Here is an 18,982-nt window from a genome sequence, read left to right as displayed (position 1 = left end):
TAAAAAAGATTTTTGTGCAAAATAAGCCGTGGGCGGCAGGATTCGAACCTGCGCGGGCAAAGCCCACATGATTTCTAGTCATGCCCGTTAACCACTCCGGCACGCCCACTGAATAAAAAATAGAGTAAGCCGAAGTTGTGAGCAGTAGGATTCGAGATTACTAGTCCGATAACCACTCTTTTATTTTTAATGTAAAAAAGATTTTTGTGCAAAATAAGTCGTGGGCGGAAGGATTCGAACCTGCTAGTCATGCCCGTTAACCCCTCCGGCACGCCCACAGAATGAAAAATTGAATAAGTCGAAGTTGTGAGCACTAGGATTCGAGATTTCTAGTCCGATATCCACTCTTTTATTTTTAATGTAAAAAAGATTTTTGTACGAAATAAAGTCGTGAGCGGCAGGATTCGAACCTGCGCGGGCAAAGCCCACATGATTTCTAGTCATGCCCGTTAACCACTCCGGCACGCCCACTGAATAAAAAATAGAGTTAGCCGAAGTTTTGAGCAGTAGGATTTGAGATTTCTAGTCCGATAACCACTCTTTTATTTTTAATGTAAAAAAGATTTTTGTGCAAAATAAGTCGTGGGTAGGATTCGAACCTGCGCGGGCAAAGCCCACATGATTTCTAGTCATGCCCCTTAACCACTCCGGCACGCCCACTGAATAAAAAATAGAGTAAGCCGAAGTTTTGAGCAGTAGGATTCGAGATTTCTAGTCCGATAACCACTCTTTTATTTTTAATGTAAAAAAGATTTTTGTACGAAATAAAGTCGTGAGCGACAGGATTCGAACCTGCGCGGGCAAAGCCGACATGATTTCTAGTCATGCCCGTTAACCACTCCGGCACGCCCACTGAATGAAAAATAGAGTAAGCCGAAGTTTTGAGCAGTAGGATTCAAGATTTCTAGTCCGATAACCACTCTTTTATTTTTAATGTAAAAAAGATTTTTGTACGAAATAAAGTCGTGAGCGGCAGGATTCGAACCTGCGCGGGCAAAGCCCACATGATTTCTAGTCATGCCCGTTAACCACTCCGGCACGCCCACTGAATAAAAAATAGAGTAAGCCGAAGTTGTGAGCAGTAGGATTCGAGATTTCTAGTCCGATAACCACTCTTTTATTTTTAATGTAAAAAAGATTTTTGTGCAAAATAAGTCGTGGGCGAAAGGATTCGAACCTGCGCGAGCAAAAGCCCACATGATTTCTAGTCATGCCCAATAACCACTCCGGCACGCCCATAGAATGAAAAATAAAATAAGTCGAAGTTGTGAGCAGTAGGATTCGAGATTTCTAGTACGATAACCACTCTTTTATTTTTAATGTAAAAAAGATTTTTGTGCAAAATAAAGTCATAAGCGGCAGGATTCGAACCTGCGCGGGCAAAGCCCACATGATTTCTAGTCATGCCCAATAACCACTCCAACACGCCCATTGAATAAAAAATAAAATAAGTCGAATTTGTGAGCACTAGTATTCGAGATTGGTTTTTGTGCAAAGTAAGTCATTAATGCAGGATTCGAACCTATGTGGGAAAAGCCCGCATGATTTCAAGTCATGCCCGATAACCACTCCGGCACGCCCTCTGAATGAAACACACAATAAGTCGAAGTTTTGAGTAGTAGGATTCGATATTTCTAGTTGTGCCCGATAACCACTTGTAAAAAGGTTTTTCTGCAAAATAAGTCGTGAGCGGCAGGATTCCAACCTGCGGGCAAAGCCCACATGATTTCTAGTCATGCCCGATAACTATTCCGGCACGCCCAATGAATGAAAAATAGAATAAGCAAATAGAATAAGCCGAAGTTGTGAGCGGGAGGATTCAAACCTACGCGGAAAAAGCCTTTATGATTTTTTTCAAGCCTGATAAACACTCCGGCACGCCCACTAAATGAAAAATAAAATAAGCCCAAGTTTTGATCAGTAGCATTCGAGATTTTTAGTCGCCGAACAACCACTATTTTCAATGTAAAAAAGATTTTGTGCAAAATAATTCGTGAGCGGCAGGATTCGAAGCTGCGCGGGCAAAGCCCACATGATTTCTAGTCATGCCCGTTAACAACTCCGGCATGCCCACTAAATAAAAAATAGACTAAGCCGAAGTTGTGAGCAGTAGGATTCGAGATTTCTAGTCCGATAACCACTCTTTTATTTTTAATGTAAAAAAGATTTTTGTGCAAAATAAGTCGTGGGCGGCAGGATTCGAACCTGCACGGGCAAAGCCCACATGATTTCTAGTCATGCCCGTTAACCACTCCGGCACGCCCACTAAATAAAAATAGAGTAAGCCGAAGTTGTGAGCAGTAGGATTCGAGATTTCTAGTCCGATAACCACTCTTTTATTTTTAATGTAAAAAAGATTTTTGTGCAAAATAAGTCATGGGCGGAAGGATTCGTACCTGCGCGGGCAAAAGCCCAAATGATTTCAAGTCATGCCCGTTAACCCCTCCGGCGCGTCCACAGAATGAAAAATTGAATAAGAGCCCAAATGATTTCAAGTCATGCCCGTTAACCCCTCCGGCGCGCCCACAGAATGAAAAATTGAATAAGTCGAAGTTGTGAGCACTAGGATTCGAGATTTCTAGTCCGATAACCACTCTTTTATTTTTAATGTAAAAAAGATTTTTGTACGAAATAAAGTCGTGAGCGGCAGACTCGAACCTGCGCGGGCAAAGCCCACATGATTTCTAGTCATGCCCGTTAACCACTCCGGCACGCCCACTGAATAAAAAATAGAGTAAGCCGAAGTTGTGAGCAGTAGGATTCAAGATTTCTAGTCCGATAACCACTCTTTTATTTTTAATGTAAAAAAGATTTTTGTGCAAAATAAGTCGTGGGCGGAAGGATTCGAACCTGCGCGAGCAAAAGCCCACATGATTTCTAGTCATGCCCAATAACCACTCCGGCACGCCCACAGAATGAAAAATAAAATAAGTCGAAGTTGTGAGCAGTAGGATTCGAGATTTCTAGTACGATAACCACTCTTTTATTTTTAATGTAAAAAAGATTTTTGTGCAAAATAAGTCATGGGCGGAAGGATTCGAACCTGCGCGGGCAAAAGCCCAAATGATTTCAAGTCATGCCCGTTAACCACTCCGGCACGCCCACAAAATGAAAAATTGAATAAGTCGAAGTTGTGAGCACTAGGATTCGAGATTTCTAGTCCGATAACCACTCTTTTATTTTTAATGTAAAAAAGATTTTTGTTCGAAATAAAGTCGTGAGCGACAGGATTCGAACCTGCGCAGCCAAAGCCCACATGATTTCTAGTCATGCCCGTTAACCACTCCGGCACGCCCACTGAATAAAAAATAGAGTAAGCCGAAGTTGTGAGCAGTAGGATTCGAGATTTCTAGTCCGATAACCACTCTTTTATTTTTAATGTAAAAAAGATTTTTGTGCAAAATAAGTCGTGGGCGAAAGGATTCGAACCTGCGCGAGCAAAAGCCCACATGATTTCTAGTCATGCCCAATAACCACTCCGGCACGCCCACAGAATGAAAAATAAAATAAGTCGAAGTTGTGAGCAGTAGGATTCGAGATTTCTAGTACGATAACCACTCTTTTATTTTTAATGTAAAAAAGATTTTTGTGCAAAATAAAGTCATAAGCGGCAGGATTCGAACCTGCGCGGGCAAATCCCACATGATTTCTAGTCATGCCCAATAACCACTCCAACACGCCCATTGAATAAAAAATAAAATAAGTCGAATTTGTGAGCACTAGTATTCGAGATTGATTTTTGTGCAAAGTAAGTCATTAACGCAGGATTCGAACCTATGTGGGAAAAGCCCGCATGATTTCAAGTCATGCCCGATAACCACTCCGGCACGCCCTCTGAATGAAACACACAATAAGTCGAAGTTTTGAGTAGTAGGATTCGATATTTCTAGTTGTGCCCGATAACCACTTGTAAAAAGGTTTTTCTGCAAAATAAGTCGTGAGCGGCAGGATTCCAACCTGCGGGCAAAGCCCACATGATTTCTAGTCATGCCCGATAACTATTCCGGCACGCCCAATGAATGAAAAATAGAATAAGCAAATAGAATAAGCCGAAGTTGTGAGCGGCAGGATTCAAACCTACGCGGAAAAAGCCTAAATGATTTTTTTCAAGCCTGATAAACACTCCGGCACGCCCACTAAATGAAAAATAAAATAAGCCCAAGTTGTGATCAGTAGCATTCGAGATTTTTAGTCGCCGAACAACCACTATTTTCAATGTAAAAAAGATTTTGTGCAAAATAATTCGTAAGCGGCAGGATTCGAAGCTGCGCGGGCAAAGCCCACATGATTTCTAGTCATGCCCGTTAACAACTCCGGCACGCCCACTAAATAAAAAATAGAGTAAGCCGAAGTTGTGAGCAGTAGGATTCGAGATTTCTAGTCCGATAACCACTCTTTTATTTTTAATGTAAAAAAGATTTTTGTGCAAAATAAGTCATGGGCGGAAGGATTCGAACCTGCGCGGGCAAAAGCCCAAATGATTTCAAGTCATGCCCGTTAACCACTCCGGCACGCCCACAAAATGAAAAATTGAATAAGTCGAAGTTGTGAGCACTAGGATTCGAGATTTCTAGTCCGATAACCACTCTTTTATTTTTAATGTAAAAAAGATTTTTGTTCGAAATAAAGTCATGAGCGACAGGATTCGAACCTGCGCAGCCAAAGCCCACATGATTTCTAGTCATGCCCGTTAACCACTCCGGCACGCCCACTGAATAAAAATTAGAGTAAGTCAAAGTTTTGAGCAGTAGGATTCGAGATTTCAAGTCCGATAACCACTCTTTTTTATTTTTAATGTAAAAAAGATTTTTGTGCAAAATAAGTCGTGGGCGGCAGGATTCGAACCTGCGCGGGCAAAGCCCACATGATTTCTAGTCATGCCCGTTAACCACTCCGGCACGCCCACTAAATAAAAAATAGAGTAAGTCGAAGTTCTGAGCACTAGGATAGAAGATTGATTTTTGTGCAAAATAAGTCATTAACGCAGGATTCAAACCTATGCGAGAAAAGCCCGCATGATTTCAAGTCATGCCCGATAACCACTCCGGCACGCCCACTCAATGAAACACACAATAAGTCGAAGTTTTGAGTAGTAGGATTCGATATTTCTAGTTGTGCCCGATAACCACTCGTAAAAAGGTTTTTCTGCAAAATAAGTCGTGAGCGGCAGGATTCCAACCTGCGGGCAAAGCCCACAGGATTTCTAGTCATGCCCGATAACCATTCTGGCACGCCCACTGAATGAAAAATAGAATAAGCAAATAGAATAAGCCGAAGTTGTGAGCGGCAGGATTCAAACCTACGCGGGAAGAGCCTAAATGATTTTTGTCATGCCTGATAACCACTCCGGCACGCCCACTAAATGAAAAATAAAATAAGCCCAAGTTGTGATCAGTAGCATTCGAGATTTTTAGTCGCCGAACAACCACTATTTTCAATGTAAAAAAGATTTTGTGCAAAATAATTCGTGAGGGCAGGATTCGAACCTGCGCGGGCAAAGCCCACATGATTTCTAGTCATGCCCGTTAACCACTCCGGCATGCCCACTAAATAAAAAATAGAGTAAGCCGAAGTTGTGAGCAGTAGGATTCGAGATTTCTAGTCCGATAACCACTCTTTTATTTTTAATGTAAAAAAAATTTTTGTGCAAAATAAGTCGTAAGCGGCAGGATTCAAACCTACGCGGGCAAAGCCCACATGATTTCTAGTCATGCCCAATAACCATTTCGGCACGCCCACAAAATAAAAAATAAAATAAGTCGTGAGCACTAGTATTCGAGATTGATTTTTGTGCAAAATAAGTCATTTACACAGGATTCGAACCTATGCGGGAAAAGCCCGCATGATTTCAAGTCATGCCCGATAACCACTCCGGCACGCCCTCTGAATGAAACACACAATAAGTCGAAGTTTTGAGTAGTAGGATTCGATATTTCTAGTTGTGCCCGATAACCACTTGTAAAAAGGTTTTTCTGCAAAATAAGTCGTGAGCGGCAGGATTCCAACCTGCGGGCAAAGCCCACATGATTTCTAGTCATGCCCGATAACCACTCCGGCAGGCCCACTGAATAAAAAATAGATTAAGCCGAAGTTTTGAGCAGTAGGATTCGAGATTTCAAGTCCGATAACCACTCTTTTATTTTTAATGTAAAAAAGATTTTTGTGCAAAATAAGCCGTGGGCGGCAGGATTCGAACCTGCACGGGCAAAGCCCACATGATTTCTAGTCATGCCCCTTAACCACTCCGGCACGCCCACTGAATAAAAAATAGAGTAAGCCGAAGTTTTGAGCAGTAGGATTTGAGATTTCTAGTCCGATAACCACTCTTTTATTTTTAATGTAAAAAAGATTTTTGTGCAAAATAAGTCGTGGGCGGCAGGATTCGAACCTGCGCGGGCAAAGCCCACATGATTTCTAGTTTTGCCCGTTAACCGCTCCGGCACGCCCACTGAATAAAAAATAGAGTAAGCCGAAGTTGTGAGCAGTAGGATTCGAGATTTCTAGTCCGATAACCACTCTTTTATTTTTAATGTAAAAAAGATTTTTGTGCAAAATAAGTCGTGGGCGGAAGGATTCGAACTTGCGCGGGCAAAAGCCCACATGATTTCTAGTCATTCCTGTTAACCCCTCCTCCACGCCCACAGAATGAAAAATTGAACAAGTCGAAGTTGTGAGCACTAGGATTCGAGATTTCTAGTCCGATAACCACTCTTTTATTTTTAATGTAAAAAAGATTTTTGTACGAAATAAAGTCGTGAGCGGCAGGATTCGAACCTGCGCGGGCAAAGCCCACATGATTTCTAGTCATGCCCGTTAACCACTCCGGCACGCCCACTGAATAAAAAATAGAGTTAGCCGAAGTTTTGAGCAGTAGGATTTGAGATTTCTAGTCCGATAACCACTCTTTTATTTTTAATGTAAAAAAGATTTTTGTGCAAAATAAGTCGTGGGTAGGATTCGAACCTGCGCGGGCAAAGCCCACATGATTTCTAGTCATGCCCGTTAACCGCTCCGGCACGCCCACTGAATAAAAAATAGAGTAAGCCGAAGTTGTGAGCAGTAGGATTCGAGATTTCTAGTCCGATAACCACTCTTTTATTTTTAATGTAAAAAAGATTTTTGTGCAAAATAAGTCGTGAGCGGCAGGATTCGAACCTGCGCGGGCAAAGCCCACATGATTTCTAGTCATGCCCATTAACCACTTCGGCACGCCCACTGAATAAAAAATAGAGTAAGCCGAAGTTGTGAGCAGTAGGATTCGAAATTTCTAGTCCAATAACCACTCTTTTATTTTTAATGTAAAAAAGATTTTTGTGCAAAATAAGTCATGGGCGGAAGGATTCAAACCTGCGTGGGCAAAAGCCCAAATGATTTCTAGTCATGCCCGTTAACCACTCCGGCACTCCCACATAATGAAATATTGAATAAGTCGAAGTTGTGAGCACTAGGATTCGAGATTTCTAGTCCGATAACCACTCTTTTATTTTTAATGTAAAAATGATTTTTGTACGAAAATAAGTCGTGAGCGGCAGAATTCGAACATGCGCGCGAGGAAAGCCCACATGATCTCTAGTCATGCCCGATAACCACTCCGGCACGCCCTCTAAATGAGAAATAGAATAAGTCGAAGTTATGAGTAGTAGGATTCAAGATTGATTTTTGTGCAAAATAAGTCATGAAGCAGGATTGAAAAGGTTTTGGTGCAAAATAAGTCGTGAGCGGCAGGAGTCAAACCTGCGCGGGCAAAGCCCCCAGGATTTCTAGTCATGCCCGACAGCCACTCCGGCACGCCCACTGAATGAAAAATGTTATAAGTCGAAGTTGTGAGCAGTAGGATTCGAGATTTCTAGTCGTGCCCAATAACCACTATTTTATTTTTAATGTAAAAAAGATTTTGTGCAAAATAAGTTAATGTAAAAAAGATTTTTGTGCAAAATAAGTCATGAGCGCAAGATTCGAACCTAGAAAAGCCCGCATGATTTCTAGTCGATAATCACTCCGGCACGCCCACTGAATGAAAAACACAATAAGTCGAAATTTTGAGTAGTAGGATTGGATATTTCTAGTTGTGCCCGATAACCACTTGTAAAAAAGGTTTTTGTGCAAAATAAGTCGTGAGCAGCAAGATTTAAACTTGCACGGGCAAAGCCCACATGATTTCTAGTTATGTCCGATAACCACTCCGGCACACCCACTAAATTAAAAATAGAATAAGCCGAAGTATTGAGCAATAGGATTCGAAATTTCTAGTCCGTTAACCACTATTTTATTTTTAATGTAAAAAAGATTTTTGTGCAAAATAAGTTATGAGGGGACAAAGCCCACATAATTTCTAGTCATGCCGGATAACCACTATTTTATTTTTAATGTAAAAAAGAATTTTGTGCAAAATAAGTCGTGAGCGGATAAAGCCCACATGATTTCTAGTCATGCCCGATAACCACTATTTTATTGCCCATATGATTTCTAGTCATGCTCGATAACCACTATTTTATTCTCATGCCCTGCCCACATGATTTCTAGTCATGCCCGAAGCCCACATGATTTCTAGTCATTCCCCATAACCACTATTTTATTTTTAATGTAAAAAAGATTTTTGTGCAAAATAAGTTAAGTCGTGAGCGGCAGGATTCGAACCTACGCGGAAAAAGCCTAAATAATTTTTAGTCATGCCTCATAACCACTCCGGCACTCCCACTGAATGAAAAATAAAATAAGCCGAAGTTGTGAGCAAAGCCCACATGATTTCTAGTCATGCCCATTAACCACTCCGGCACGCCCACTGAAAGGAAAACACAATAAATCGAAGTTGTGAGCAGTAGGATTCGATATTTCTAGTTGTGCCCGATAACCACTTGTAAAAAAGATTTTTGTGCAAAATAAGTCGTGAGCGGCAGGATTCCTGCGAGCAAAGCCCACATGATTTCTAGTCATACCCGATAAACACTCCAGCACGAGAATTGATTTCTAGTCATACACGATAAACACTCCAGCACGACAAGATTGATTTTTGTGCAATATAAGTCGTGAACGCAGGATTCGAACCTACGTGGAAAAAGCCCGCATGATTTCTAGTTATGCCCGATAACCACTCTGTCACGCCCACATAATGAAAAATAGAATAAGTCGAAGTTGTGAGCAGTAGGATTCGATATTTCTAGTTGTGCCCATAACCACTTGTAAAAAAGATTTTTGTGCAAAATAAGTCGTGAGCGACAGGATTCGAACCTGCGCGGGCAAAGCCCACATGATTTCTAGTCATACCCGTTAACCACTCCGGCACGCCCACTGAATGAAAAACACAATAAATCGAAGTTTTGAGCAGTAGGATTCGATATTTCTAGTTGTGCCCGATAACCACTTGTAAAAAAAGATTTTTGGGCAAAATAATTCATGAGCAACAGGATTCGAACCTACACGGGCAAAGCCCACATGATTTCTAGTCATGCCGGATAACCACTCCAGCACGCCCACTAGATGAAAACTAGAATAAGTCGAAGTTTTGAGCAGTAGGATTCGAGATTTCTAGTCTTGGTCGATAACCACTATTTTATTTTTAATGTAAAAAAGATTTTTGTGCAAAATAAGTTGTGAGCGGTAGGATTCAAACCTGCGCAGGCAAAGCCCACATGATTTCTAGTCATGCCCGATAACCACTCCGGTACGCCCACTGAATGAAAAATAGAATAAGTTGAAGTTTTGAGCAGTAGGATTCGAGATTGATTTTTGTGCAAAATAAGTCATGAACGCAAGATTCAAACCTACGCAGAAAAGCCGACATGATTTCTAGTCATGCTCGATAACCACTCCGGCACGCCCACTGAATGAAAAACACAATCAGTCGAAGTTGTGAGCAGTAGGATTCGATATTTCTAGTTGTGCCCGATAACCACTTGTAAAAAAGGTTTTTGTGCAAAATAAGTTGTGAGCAGCAGGATTAGAACCTGCACGGGCAAAGCCCACATGATTTCTAGTTATGCCCGATTACCACTCCGGCACGCCCCCTGAATGAAAAATAGAATAAGCCGAAGTTGTGAGTAGTAGGATTCGAGATTTCTAGTCCGATAACCACTATTTTATTTTTAATGTAAAAAAGTTTTTTGTGCAAAATAAGTCGACAGGATTCGAACTTGCGCGGGCAAAAAGTCCACATGATTTCAAGTCATGCCCGATAACCACTTCAACACGCCCACTGAATTAAAATCAAAATAAGTCGAAGTTGTGAGCAATAGGATTCGAGATTTCTAGTCATGCCCGATAACCACTATTTTAATGTAAAAAAGATTTTTGTGCAAAATAAATCGTGAGCGGCAAGATTCAAACTTGCGCGGCAAAGCCTGCATGATTTCTAGTCATGCCCAATAACCACTCCGGCACACCGAATTTGTAGTCGAATTTGTGAGTAGTAGGATTCGATATTTCTAGTTGTGCCCATAACCACTTGTAAAAAAGGTTTTTGTGCAAAATAAAGTCGTGAGCGACAGGATTCGAACCTGCGCGGGGGGTAAGCCCACATGATTTTCTAGTCATGCCCGATAACCACTCCGACACGCCTACTAAATAAAAAACAAAATAAGTCGTGAACGACAGGATTCAAACCTGTGCGGGCTAAACCCACCTGATTTCTAGTCATGCCCGATAACCACTTTGGCATGCCCACTGAATGAAAAACTGAATAAGTCGAAGTTGTGAGTGGTAGGATTCTAGATTTCTCGTCCGATTACCACTATTTTATTTTTAATGTAAAAAAGATTTTTGTGCAAAATTAGTCAAGAGCGGCAGGATTTGAACCTGCGGGGAATCCCACATGATTTCTAATCATGCCCAATAACCACTCCGGCACGCCCACTAAAGGAAAAGCATTACAAGTCGAAGTCGTGAGAAGTAGGATTCGAGATTTTTAGTCGTGCCCAATAACCACTATTTTATTTTTAATGTAAAATAGATTTTTCTGTAAAATAAGTGCACTCGAGATTTGTAGTCATGCCAAGAACCATTTTGAAAAGAACAAAAAGCAAAATCGTGAGAAGTTTGAAATTGAAGTCATACCGTATCACCACAATGGCAAGCCCTACATTAAGAAAATCATGAAATAATTTTATTTTTAATGTAAAATAGATGTTTCTGCAAAATAAGTTGTGAGCAGCAGGATTCGGATCTGCTTGGGCAAGCCCGTCATGATTTCTAGTCATGCTCGATAACCACTCCGACACGCCCATTAATGAAAAGAACTATAAGTCCAAGTCGTGAGAAGTAGGATTCGAGATTTCTACTATTTTTAATATAAAATAGATTTTTGTACAATCGAACCTAGGGCAAGGCCCACAGGATTTAAAAATAGTGAGTAGTTCTAAATTTAAGCCATGCCCGAGTTTTTAATGTAAAATAGATTTTTGCACGTTTTTAATGTAAAATAGATTTTTGTGCAAAATAAGAGGATGAAAAATAGTATAAGTGGAAGTGTGAGAACTAGGATTCGAGATTTCTAGTATTTTATTTCTAATATAAAATAGATTTTTGTGCAAAATAAATAAGTCATGAGCGGCAGGATTCGAGATTTCTAGCATTTTATTTTTAATATAAAATAGATTTTTGTGCAAAATAAATAAGTCATGAGCGGCAGGATTCGAACCTGCGGCGAAGCCTACATGATTTCTAGTCATGCCCGATAACCGCTCCGGCACGCCTACAAAATGAAAAGCACTATAAGTCGAAGTCGTGAGAAGTAGGATTCGAGATTTCTAGTCGTGCCCGGGCGGGTGAAGCCCACATGATTTCTAGTCATGCCAGATAACCACTCCAGCAAGCCCACTGAATAAAAAGCACTATAAGTCGAAGTCGTGAGAAGTAGGATTCGAGATTTCTAGTCATGCCCGATAACCACTCCGGCACACCCACGGAATGAAAAGCATTATAAGTCGAAGTCATGAGAAGTTGAATTCGAGATTTCTAGTCGTGCCCGATAACCACTATAAAATATCATGAGCAGTTCGAAATATAAGTCATACCTAATCACCACAGTGGCAAGCCCTCGGCATTAAAAAATCGTAAAATAATTTTATTTGTAATATAAAATAGATTTTTGTGCAAAATAAGTCTTGAGTGGCGGGATTGGGACAGTTGAAAATTTTAGTCATGCCCGATAACCACTCCGGCACACCCACGGAATGAAAAGCATTATAAGTCAAAGTCATGAGAAGTTGGATTCGAGATTTTTAGTCGTGCCGGATAACCACTATAAAAAATCGGTTGAAAATTTAAATAATTTTATTTTTAATGTAAAATAGATTTTTGTGCAAAAACAAGAGGATTCAAACCTAAGCCCTATTCATACATGGTTTCTAGTTATGCCTAATAACCACTCCAGCAGCCCATTGAATGAAAATTACTATAAGTTGAGGTCGTGAGAAGTAGGATTCAAGATTTTTAGTTGTGCCCAATAACCACTATTTTATTTTTAATGTAAAATAGATTTTTGTGCAAAATAAGTGCCCTCGAGATTTCTAGTCATATGGATAACCATTCTATCATGCCCACGGAATGAAAAGAACAAAAAGGCAAAATCATGAGCTAAATTTAAGTCATATCCGATCACCACAATGGCAAGCCCTCTACATTAAAAAAATTATAAAATAATTTTATTTTTAATGTAAAATAGATTTTTGTGCAAAATAAATCTGAATGGCAGAATTCGTACTTGCGCGGGCCAACCCAACATGATTTCTAGTCAGGCCCGATAACCACTCCGGTACTCCCACTGAATGAAAAACATTACAAGTCGAAGTCTTGAGAAGTAGGATTCGAGATTTCTAGTCGTGCCCGATAACCACTATAAAGTTTTGTGCAAAATAAGTCCTAAGAAGTAGGATTCGAGATGAGCAAAGTCAGTCATGGTTCGAAGCTGCGCGGGCAATGCCCATTTGATTTCTAGTGGGCCCGATAACCACTTCGACACGCCCACTGAATGAAAAACACTATAAGTCGAAGTCATGAGAAGTAGGATTCGAGATTTCTAGTCCTACCCGATAACCCACTGTTTTATTTTCAAGGTAAAATAGGTTTATGTGCAAAATAAGTGCCCATATTATTTCTAGTCATGCCCGAAAACCACTCCAACACGCCCAGTAAATGAAAAGCACAATAAGTTGAAGTCGTGAGCTGTAGGATTCAAGATTTCTAGTCATGCCCGATAATCATTCCGTCATGCTCATTGAACTAAAAGAAGCTAAAAAAATAATTTAATTATTAATATAAAATAGTTTTTTTGTGCAAAAGAAATCGTGAGCAGTAAGATTCGGGATTCCTAGTCATCCCGGATAACTATTCTATCACACCCACTAAAGGAAAAAAAATAAAAAGGTAAAATGGTGAGCGGTTCGAAATTTAAGTCATGCCCGATCACCACAATGGCAAGCCCTCTGAATTAAAAATAATAATAAAATCATTTTATTTTTAATGTAAAATAGATTTTTTTTTTTTTTTTTTTTTTTTTTTTTTTTTTTTTTTTTTGCACAACACCAGCAAAGCCCACGTGATTTCTAGTCATGTCCAATAACTTAGGATTCGAGATTTCTAATCATGCTCAATAACCACTTCGGCACACCCACGGTATGAAAATCACAATAAGTCGAAGTATTGAACAGTAGGATTCGAGATTTCTAGTCATGCCCAATAACCATTCCATCACGCTCATTGAATTAAAATAACAATTTCAAGTCATGAGCAGTCACTTCGGCACACCAACGGTATGAAAATCACAATAAGTCGAAGTATTGAACAGTAGGATTCGAGATTTCTAGTCATGCCCGATAACCATTCCATCACGCTCACTAAATTAAAGAATAATTTGAAGCCATGAGCGGTAGAATTCGAAACTTCTTGTAATGCTCGATAACCACTCCGACTGAATGAAAAGAAGATAAAAAAAATTAATTTTATTTTCAATGTAAAATAGATTTTTGCGCAAAATAAGTCATGAATAGTAGGATTCAAACCTAGACGGGCAAAGCCCACATGATTTCTACATGAAATTTCTAGTCATGCTCACGCCCACTGATTTCTACATGAAATTTCTAGTCATGCTCGATAACCACTCTGACACGCCCACTAAATGAAAAGCACAATAAGTCGAAGTCGTGAGCACTAGGATTCGAGATTTCTAGTCATGCCCGATAACCATTCCGTCACGCTCACTAAATGAAAAGAAGCTAAAAAAATAATTTTATTTTTAATGTAAAATAGATTTTTGTGCAAAAGAAGTCATGAGCAGCACGATTCAAACCTACACAGGCAAAGTCCACATGATTATAAGTCAAGCTCGTAACCACTCCGCCACACCCACCGAATGAAAAGCACAAAAAAGTTGAAGTTGCACAATAAATTGAAGTCATGAGGAGTAGGATTCGAGATTTCTAGTCATGCCCGATAACCACTCCGATGTGCCCACTGAATGAAAAGAAGCATAAAAAAATAATTTTATTTTTAATGTAAAATAGATTTTTGTGCAAAAGAAGTCGTGAGCGAGCGGCATGATTCAAACCTGCACAGAAAAATCCCACATGATTTTTAGTCATGCCCAATAACTACTCCGTCACACCCACCCAATGAAAAGCACAACAGATTGAAGTCATGAGCAATGATGATGTATGAGTTGTATCGTATGATGTCGTATACTAATATATGATGATGAATGAGTTATAATGATTTATGAGTTATGATGCATGATGATGTGCGTAATATACATATTTCAATGTATGACGTACTCGATATGCTTGATGGACTTTATGGCGATATGATGAGTATAATGATTGCATGTTGTTTGTCTTAATATATTGATATTTTCCGTAGTAAGCATGTTATATGATGATGAATGTCATATTGTGATATGGAATCAACCCAAGGAAAAGTATGAAACGGATTACCTTGATGATCAAGATCAAGAGTAAAGAAAACTCGTTTCTAAACTCGTGATTCGAATCACTCCACAAAAAGTTTAATCACTACCACTTGAATGACTCTAGCATGCAAGTTCTAAACATAAGAATTTGCAAAGAAGATCTTAGCTCTCAACCAAACTAAAAAAAATAGAAATTCTATTCCTTTTTAATTAAAAAATGTGATGTCCCTAATAAATAAAAAGGAGGATTATATAGCCTTTAGAACGTTAACCTATATGACACACAACTTTCAAATTAAATTTGCTAGTAGATGAGAAATGCCTATAACCTCCGTATTAAAATTGCTCGTTAATGGTGAAATATGGTAACCTATGTAGGTTTCAATATAACCTTAACCCTTGTATAAAAAACAAACAAATATTTAAATTATAATTAAATAATGCAATGAATGAAATGTGCTTATTTGTCATGGACTAGTTCCATAAATTTTAGTTGATTTCATTAAAAGCAACTTAAATGCATTTAATGCATCTCTTTCTTGAAGCTCAACTTTGCACAACATATAATGGAGGTCTCCAACGTCTTCTAGAATTTCCTTTGATGAGCTCACCATATTTTGAATATAAGTGTACAAGGTTTATTGTAGCTTCTTGGCTCTCGTCCTTATAATTGGACCTTGAGGTATGGAAATTCCTTGGTTGTGGTTCATATCATATTGCATCATGTCGATAGACCGACATAGGACACAACCCTAAGAGCATGAAAATAATATTAATATAAATATCCAACCAGCATGTGTTACTTGATGTAACAAAGAGATGAGACTAGAGGGTTGTGTCAGAAGAGATGTTAAGATGGGAATTAGAGGTATCTCATGCATTTTGTATGTTCATAAGCATAGTGATACTTCCCCTAGAGATGATGAGTGCGGACACGCACAATATGATGATGAGGGTGTTCATGGAGAGCATGAGACCAGGGGTTCTACTGACCTACGGACGTTGCTCCAAAGTAGCTTGACTAGAGAGGGTTTAAGGGGTGTGCGAGTCCCCTGGGGATTCACACTGACACGTGTGGGTTGTATGTAGGGAAGTACTACACATCCATAATAGTCCGAGACTGAAGGCCACCCCTAGATGAGATAGAGATAGGTCCCAAGAGCATGATTGTAACAGCCCAAAAATAAATAAATAAACAAATAAAAATTATTATTATGTATAAAAAAATAATAATAAATTAATAAATAAGTAAATAAAAAATAAAAAATAAAAAACATTATTCCCTCTCTTCTCTCCCGTAAGTCACTTCCCCAATAATCTCTCTTCAACACACCTCCAATCCTGGCAAATGAAACAGAAATAAAAAATCTCAGATTTGAGAAAACAGACATGCCTTGCATCAAATTTATAGGAGATGAGTTGACAGAGATGATCAAGATTTACCTGGTAGAGGGGAGAGAGATTTGAGATTTCTCGGTAAGTTATATCTTAGATCTCCTTTTCTTTTATCCAATTATTTAGTTTTATTTAGCAATTTAATTAGAAAGATACATCGTCATAATCAATAACAGAAACAAAATCAACCTAATTGAAAAGGTAACAAACAAAATTAAAAAGAAAGGATTAAACAGATTTAACTAAAAAGAAAGGATTAAACAGATTTAACTAATCAGAATTTCTTCTCTCCTGCAAAAACAAGCACAAAAAGCAAAAAGGGTTCAGATTAAGTTTTGTTTTGGTAGGAAGAGATATTTTGTTAAAAAGAGATATTGCATTTGAAGAGGTTAGTAGTTTTCCTTTTATTTTATTTAATGATATTAAAAGTCATTCTCAAACAGAGAGATAATTAAAAGAAAGAAAACACAGTAAGAGACAGAGAGGGAAGACTGTGAATATAATTGAAAATTATCTGGAAAATGTTAAAAGGGTATTAAACATTATCAAAGAAAATAGAATATCTGGTAAATTTTAATGAGTATTAAATGGTTTGTATGAAAATAATACTATAACAAACATATATAAATATTTCAACACCTAACTCAAGCAAAGACCCTAACGTTCACATGGGTCAACATAAATTAGAGAAATAAATTTATAGAGTTCAAATTTGAAACTGATGTCATGGGCTCACATAGGTTGACTTGGAGTTCAATGGACTTTCATCAAGGATAACGACAGAATCGAACTTTCATTAAGGATATATTCGTGACAACGACTTAAGCTAACCAGGTAAGTGACCTTACTATCGGAGTGGTTATATTTGATGTTGACACGTGCCCTGTGGTTCTGCACGTGTCATATATATTGATATGTGTGAATTGTCTGTGGATTGATATGCTTCCTATATGTTATGTTATGTTATAATATGTGGTTTGTATGATAATAATTATGGTACGATGTGCTCAAGGATAGGTTTGAGATAGGGTACGAGAAGGATGCACAAAACGAAATGTAACGATAGGAGTAAGATACGTTCATGAAACATTAGAGTTAGGTTACATACCGGAGTGCTATGGATAGGAGAGATTGATGAAGGAATACGGTTAGCTTATGGGTAGAAAGGGATAGGTTTGTGATAGATTGATAGAACGATAGCATTAGGGTACATTCTTGTGACGATATGACTAAGGTACGTCACGTAATGATATGTCGGTGATAGGTATAAGAACGTTAAGACTGTGGTAAGTTAGAGAATGATATGACTATGAAGTGTTTGCGTTATTGACTCGGTTATGATATGATACATTGTATGCTAGATTATTGTGCTTAAGTACGAAATCATGTGAACGTGAATGTATGTTATTTATGCTGCTTAGTTGATGTGATATGAATGCATGTGACGATGTGTGGCCCTTATATGATTATGGCTTGTTGTATAAGTATTGAAATGTAATTGAATGAATTGTATGACATGAAATACGGTAAATTGCATGGTACATAATCCCGCTAGGAATATGTATGATATGTAACGAAATGAGAATGAGAATGACATGTAAGCATGAAAACGTGACACGGGGTTATGTTCATTAAATGATGACTGTAGGACTAGTGGGACCTCATGCATATTGTGTGATCATGCATTTGGGGGGATACCCCTATCCCATCACGAGGGTACAGACGCTACATCCAAATGGCAGGACAACGATCGTTATGCCCTGCATAGCGCTGCCGTGACGGTTTTAGTTTTAACAGGTCCCGGTGGGCCCCCAGAGCATGCCCACCAGCTAGGGACAGTGGCCCAGCGGTGTGCGAACTAGCTGGTGAGCCCATACTCGCACGTATGGGCTGCGTGTAGAGTATATGGTACACGTCCACGATTACCTGTTAGGATTACACCGTAGGGAAAATGAAACGAAACGAAACGAAAAAGAAACGAAACGGAACGGAACGAAATGAAACAAAACGAAAGATAGGTCCCATCATTTTATTGCATGTGATTGTTGCATTTAACCCCAATAGTGGGGTCACTTACTGAGTATTTCTTTAAATACTCAAGCCATGTGCTACTACATTTTTCAGGTTAAGGCAAGGCATTCCTGTACGGCTGACGACGGCATCGCAACTCGAGATCATGGCACATGCATAGGATAGTGGTATTCATTTTCTTAGACTTGATAGAATAGGATGTTTTAAACTTAAACGCTTATTTATTTTATTTCGGGTCTTTTGTTGTGTCGTTTTAAAGATGTTTTCGAAACACGTAAGTCCATGGCTGTGTTTTTAAGTTAAAGGTTATGTTTTATGGAAGTTAAATGAAGTCTTCCGCATCCAATGTTTATGGTATGTATACAGTAGCGACCTTAAATTAAGTAGAAAATTTCGGGTCGTTACAATGATTGCATATGTTTGCATTCATATGGCCCCTATAGTGTGGTCACTTACTGAGTATTTTTCGAAATACTCAGGTTGTGTGTCACATCATTTTTCAGGTAAAGACAAGGCGCACATGTATGGATGACGGCGGCATCGCGAGCAAAGATTGTGGCACGTGTATAAGGTAGACTCATATTTAAATTCGTAGTCTTATATTAGAATAAGTTATTTTGCATTTCATCAATTTTTATTTAAACACGTAAGACCATGACT

The 18,982-nt window shown here is 38.9% G+C and overlaps 23 non-coding genes across 23 annotated transcripts; all 23 read right to left on the bottom strand.

Moving 5' to 3' along the window:
• Positions 1-27: 27 nt before the first annotated feature.
• On the bottom strand, positions 28-109 carry TRNAS-AGA (transfer RNA serine (anticodon AGA)). Its single transcript has one exon. It is a non-coding gene; the product is annotated as a tRNA-Ser (tRNA).
• A 280-nt stretch (positions 110-389) lies between these two features.
• On the bottom strand, positions 390-471 carry TRNAS-AGA (transfer RNA serine (anticodon AGA)). Its single transcript has one exon. It is a non-coding gene; the product is annotated as a tRNA-Ser (tRNA).
• Positions 472-771: 300 nt separating this feature from the next.
• TRNAS-AGA (transfer RNA serine (anticodon AGA)) lies at positions 772-853 on the bottom strand. The gene has a single exon. It is a non-coding gene; the product is annotated as a tRNA-Ser (tRNA).
• A 111-nt stretch (positions 854-964) lies between these two features.
• Positions 965-1,046, bottom strand: TRNAS-AGA (transfer RNA serine (anticodon AGA)). The gene has a single exon. It is a non-coding gene; the product is annotated as a tRNA-Ser (tRNA).
• A 946-nt stretch (positions 1,047-1,992) lies between these two features.
• TRNAS-AGA (transfer RNA serine (anticodon AGA)) lies at positions 1,993-2,074 on the bottom strand. Its single transcript has one exon. It is a non-coding gene; the product is annotated as a tRNA-Ser (tRNA).
• Positions 2,075-2,184: 110 nt separating this feature from the next.
• On the bottom strand, positions 2,185-2,266 carry TRNAL-CAA (transfer RNA leucine (anticodon CAA)). The gene has a single exon. It is a non-coding gene; the product is annotated as a tRNA-Ser (tRNA).
• A 372-nt stretch (positions 2,267-2,638) lies between these two features.
• TRNAS-AGA (transfer RNA serine (anticodon AGA)) lies at positions 2,639-2,719 on the bottom strand. The gene has a single exon. It is a non-coding gene; the product is annotated as a tRNA-Ser (tRNA).
• A 110-nt stretch (positions 2,720-2,829) lies between these two features.
• On the bottom strand, positions 2,830-2,912 carry TRNAS-AGA (transfer RNA serine (anticodon AGA)). Its single transcript has one exon. It is a non-coding gene; the product is annotated as a tRNA-Ser (tRNA).
• Positions 2,913-3,022: 110 nt separating this feature from the next.
• TRNAS-AGA (transfer RNA serine (anticodon AGA)) lies at positions 3,023-3,105 on the bottom strand. Its single transcript has one exon. It is a non-coding gene; the product is annotated as a tRNA-Ser (tRNA).
• Positions 3,106-3,216: 111 nt separating this feature from the next.
• On the bottom strand, positions 3,217-3,298 carry TRNAS-AGA (transfer RNA serine (anticodon AGA)). Its single transcript has one exon. It is a non-coding gene; the product is annotated as a tRNA-Ser (tRNA).
• A 946-nt stretch (positions 3,299-4,244) lies between these two features.
• TRNAS-AGA (transfer RNA serine (anticodon AGA)) lies at positions 4,245-4,326 on the bottom strand. The gene has a single exon. It is a non-coding gene; the product is annotated as a tRNA-Ser (tRNA).
• A 110-nt stretch (positions 4,327-4,436) lies between these two features.
• On the bottom strand, positions 4,437-4,519 carry TRNAS-UGA (transfer RNA serine (anticodon UGA)). Its single transcript has one exon. It is a non-coding gene; the product is annotated as a tRNA-Ser (tRNA).
• Positions 4,520-4,630: 111 nt separating this feature from the next.
• Positions 4,631-4,712, bottom strand: TRNAS-AGA (transfer RNA serine (anticodon AGA)). Its single transcript has one exon. It is a non-coding gene; the product is annotated as a tRNA-Ser (tRNA).
• A 112-nt stretch (positions 4,713-4,824) lies between these two features.
• TRNAS-AGA (transfer RNA serine (anticodon AGA)) lies at positions 4,825-4,906 on the bottom strand. Its single transcript has one exon. It is a non-coding gene; the product is annotated as a tRNA-Ser (tRNA).
• A 559-nt stretch (positions 4,907-5,465) lies between these two features.
• TRNAS-AGA (transfer RNA serine (anticodon AGA)) lies at positions 5,466-5,548 on the bottom strand. The gene has a single exon. It is a non-coding gene; the product is annotated as a tRNA-Ser (tRNA).
• Positions 5,549-5,657: 109 nt separating this feature from the next.
• TRNAS-AGA (transfer RNA serine (anticodon AGA)) lies at positions 5,658-5,739 on the bottom strand. The gene has a single exon. It is a non-coding gene; the product is annotated as a tRNA-Ser (tRNA).
• Positions 5,740-6,175: 436 nt separating this feature from the next.
• On the bottom strand, positions 6,176-6,257 carry TRNAS-AGA (transfer RNA serine (anticodon AGA)). The gene has a single exon. It is a non-coding gene; the product is annotated as a tRNA-Ser (tRNA).
• A 110-nt stretch (positions 6,258-6,367) lies between these two features.
• On the bottom strand, positions 6,368-6,449 carry TRNAS-AGA (transfer RNA serine (anticodon AGA)). The gene has a single exon. It is a non-coding gene; the product is annotated as a tRNA-Ser (tRNA).
• Positions 6,450-6,753: 304 nt separating this feature from the next.
• On the bottom strand, positions 6,754-6,835 carry TRNAS-AGA (transfer RNA serine (anticodon AGA)). The gene has a single exon. It is a non-coding gene; the product is annotated as a tRNA-Ser (tRNA).
• A 109-nt stretch (positions 6,836-6,944) lies between these two features.
• On the bottom strand, positions 6,945-7,025 carry TRNAS-AGA (transfer RNA serine (anticodon AGA)). Its single transcript has one exon. It is a non-coding gene; the product is annotated as a tRNA-Ser (tRNA).
• Positions 7,026-7,134: 109 nt separating this feature from the next.
• On the bottom strand, positions 7,135-7,216 carry TRNAS-AGA (transfer RNA serine (anticodon AGA)). Its single transcript has one exon. It is a non-coding gene; the product is annotated as a tRNA-Ser (tRNA).
• Positions 7,217-9,207: 1,991 nt separating this feature from the next.
• On the bottom strand, positions 9,208-9,289 carry TRNAS-AGA (transfer RNA serine (anticodon AGA)). Its single transcript has one exon. It is a non-coding gene; the product is annotated as a tRNA-Ser (tRNA).
• Positions 9,290-9,589: 300 nt separating this feature from the next.
• On the bottom strand, positions 9,590-9,671 carry TRNAS-AGA (transfer RNA serine (anticodon AGA)). Its single transcript has one exon. It is a non-coding gene; the product is annotated as a tRNA-Ser (tRNA).
• Positions 9,672-18,982: the final 9,311 nt, after the last annotated feature.

The sequence above is a fragment of the Cucurbita pepo genome, chromosome 1 (assembly GCF_057944985.1).
Source record: "Cucurbita pepo subsp. pepo isolate OVF chromosome 1, ASM5794498v1, whole genome shotgun sequence".
In the NCBI taxonomy this organism is placed as follows: domain Eukaryota; kingdom Viridiplantae; phylum Streptophyta; class Magnoliopsida; order Cucurbitales; family Cucurbitaceae; genus Cucurbita; species Cucurbita pepo.
This window is presented reverse-complemented; position numbering and strand designations above follow the sequence as displayed.